The 3,047-nt window shown below is 37.8% G+C and overlaps 1 protein-coding gene and 1 long non-coding RNA gene across 2 annotated transcripts in view; one reads left to right on the forward strand and one right to left on the reverse strand.

Annotated features, from left to right (window-relative positions):
- Positions 1–1,333, reverse strand: part of LOC116691500 (riboflavin transporter 2) — a 17,242-nt gene extending 15,909 nt beyond the window's left edge. Inside the window, exon 1 of the mRNA XM_032519190.1 lies at positions 1,194–1,333. The gene's annotated coding sequence lies outside the window, so the exon portion shown is untranslated. The remainder of the gene's footprint in view (positions 1–1,193) is intronic.
- LOC116691502 (uncharacterized) overlaps positions 1–3,047 on the forward strand; it is a 14,432-nt gene that overhangs the window by 8,528 nt on the left and 2,857 nt on the right. The window lies entirely within an intron of this gene.

The raw sequence follows: 3,047 nt of genomic DNA on the forward strand, positions 1-3,047 counted from the left end.
AATAAGTTAGTGTTACATAGTGTTGAAAAACGTTAAAAAAAAGCATCAAAAGTGTTGAAAAAAGGGACCGAAATGTAAGAAAAAACTTAAAAACATTTATTAAAAGCTTAAAAAAGGGCTGAATTTCAATTTTGACTGGAAGACAAGACAAGGGTTTAGGAGCCTGCAGACATCTAATGCACTACTAAACCAGCCTTTCCAACATTTCCCACTGACAGTTGAAGCAGTAGCTTTGGTTAAGGTTGTCAGAAACAGAAGGATTGTTACCTGGGAAAAGGTTGAGGATATAGATCCATGTTATATAGCAGACTGATACAGAGCACTGCTCATTAAAAGGTGTATATTTGCAATCAATGGACATCAAATAGATAGATAGATAGATAGATAGATAGATAGATAGATAGATAGATAGATAGATAGATATGCATAGATAGATAGATAGATAGATAGATAGTAGATAGATAGTAGATAGATGCCTACATAGATAGAAAGTTAGATAGATAGTAAATACAAACATAACATAACATACTAAATAGATGATAGGTAGATAGATGGAGGATGGATGGATGGATGGATGGATGGAGGATGATGGATAGATAGATAGATAGATAGATAGAAGATAGATAGATAAATGCATACATACAGCATACATAGATAGATAGATATATAGATATAGATGATAGATAATAATAGATAGATAGATAGATAGATAGATAGAGATAGATGATGCATACATACATAGCTAGATAAATAGATAGATAGATAGATAGATAGATAGATAGATAGATAGATAGATGCCTACATAGATAGAAAGTTAGATAGATAGATAAATACATACATACATACATACATAGATAGATAGATAGATAGATAGATAGACAATTCATTCATCCCAAAGGACATTTTTTCGAGTTAAATTTAAGTGATTTAACTGCTTTAGAATGTTACATTTTGGAATGTTAAGTTCACAATGACATTTTGCACTGTCCATTTTTTTCCCAGCAGAGGGAAATGCTGATCTCACAAAGTTGTGTTAGTTGACGACAGTTGCTAAGGACTAGGTAAAAATGTGGAGTCGACAACCTGCCAGCCTTGGTTGTTAAAAAGTTTTTTTTTTGTGTCTTTACAAAACGCTAAACCGAGGTAACACAAAAAAACATCAACTTCTAAATTAGACAGAAGATACCACGTACCTGCTTGTGGGAACGGAAGTGCAAAGTCACTTCTGGTGAGATGTTGTACAATTGTTGTAGAGCATGCACGCACATCGAGTGGAGCGCTTTGTGTTTTACTACTCCGGGTCTCTGGATCTGTGTCACGTGACTACAGAGGGCTGAGCCAGGGGTCCAGCTTGGGAACCAAAGTCCTCAGCAGCAAGGGTGGGTGGAGGAAGGGAATGAGGACAGAGAGATGAAAAGCGGGTCGGAGGATGGATGGAAGGATGGAGGAAAGGGAGCTTTACGTTGATTCGGCAGTAAAGTTGGGAAAAGGGAACAGACTGAATCTGATGAGTCTACATTGACGTGAAGGTTATCTCCAGTTGTGCAGAGAGCGAGTGCAGACAGCTTAGCCAACCAGAAGATGACTTCAGACAGCTGTCTGGGCTTTCTGACTGGGTGTTTGGTCGGGGTCCGTCTGGCTTTTGTTCAACACAAATTCCAGCCCAAATAAACTAAATTCATGGTATTTCATTCCCACCCCTGCACTGACTGGTACTGCGTGTTCCCTTCTTGAATAATAACTTTTCTTTCCAGGCCCGTGACAGTAAAATGAAATACTTTTGACAAAGTAGTCACAAATGATTTGAGCTTTTCCTGGATGTGGGATTAAGGGGACTGTTGCGTTACTAATACATTAAATAAGTGGACTGTTTGTTGCTGCCAGATGCCAAAGTCATTAGGACATGAAAAGAATTATTGCTCTCATTCTGTTTTGTTGTTGGCAAATTGGCATTTGAAAGGTTTTGAGTTAAGACATAATGTTTAGCAAAGTTATTAGTTTAAAATACATCAAATGCAAGATCAGTCCGTTGAGTAGTCTACATGGACCGTCTCTACTCTAAGAGGACATTTGCATTACCTAGTGAAGACTGATCTTGAAATACAAGAGTATATAATATGCATAAGATACAGTCTACAGAGCCTAACGCTAACCCAATCATTTTTTGATTGACAGAAAAAAACATTATAACTTTTTAATCATTTTTAATACTGCATCAGAAAGATGTTGATTCAACGGCTGGTGGTTTTATGAAGTTGCAGTGTATGTACTGCATTGTATTAACCCTAAGCCCTGGTCAGAAAAGAAGAGGGACCAAGTGGGCACCCTTCAGCGGAAACAATGGGTGCAAGGCAAAAAAATACTTAAAGAGGTCTGCACACTGTGAATGCAGTACGTCCGATTGCATGAACTCTTCGCTCCGCTACAATCAAACATATTGCATATCTTCTTATAAGTGTGTATTTTCAGAGCCAAGTCAGTCACAGGACAGTGTTGTTTGGATAAAACAGGGCACTCCTGTGGCCTGGAGTCACGGTGAATATTTGTGTAGAAGTACAATACTCTGCTTTCTTTCTTAACAACTGCTGGGCTCTTTGTGTTTAAACAAATATGACTGTGTTATTTGGTGTTGCATGAACGGAGCAAGTGAGTCTGAAGCATTCCCTTGTTATACATCAACGGGGGGGGGCAACTTGAGATGCGGATCCACAGACTGAATTTGTGCCATTGAGAATGTATCAATAAATAAGATACCAAACACAAGACTGTGTACACCTGACCTTTATCCTTATTCTGCTGTCATGGTGACTGGTGACGCTTAATACAGGATAGATTCACCTTTGTATCATGCTATCGAACGAAACATATTCATCATCAGTAATCTCTCCGTAAAACAGAATGTGAGTAATGCAAAGATGCATCAATGTGACATTAGATATTGATATTGATATTAGAACGTAATTAGGTTACATGGATGGTAATCTTCCCTTTCTTTAAATAGCAAAACAATTAACTTTGTTTTGTTAACCCTCATGTTGTCCTCGGGT

The sequence above is a fragment of the Etheostoma spectabile genome, chromosome 6 (assembly GCF_008692095.1).
Source record: "Etheostoma spectabile isolate EspeVRDwgs_2016 chromosome 6, UIUC_Espe_1.0, whole genome shotgun sequence".
Taxonomy (NCBI): domain Eukaryota; kingdom Metazoa; phylum Chordata; class Actinopteri; order Perciformes; family Percidae; genus Etheostoma; species Etheostoma spectabile.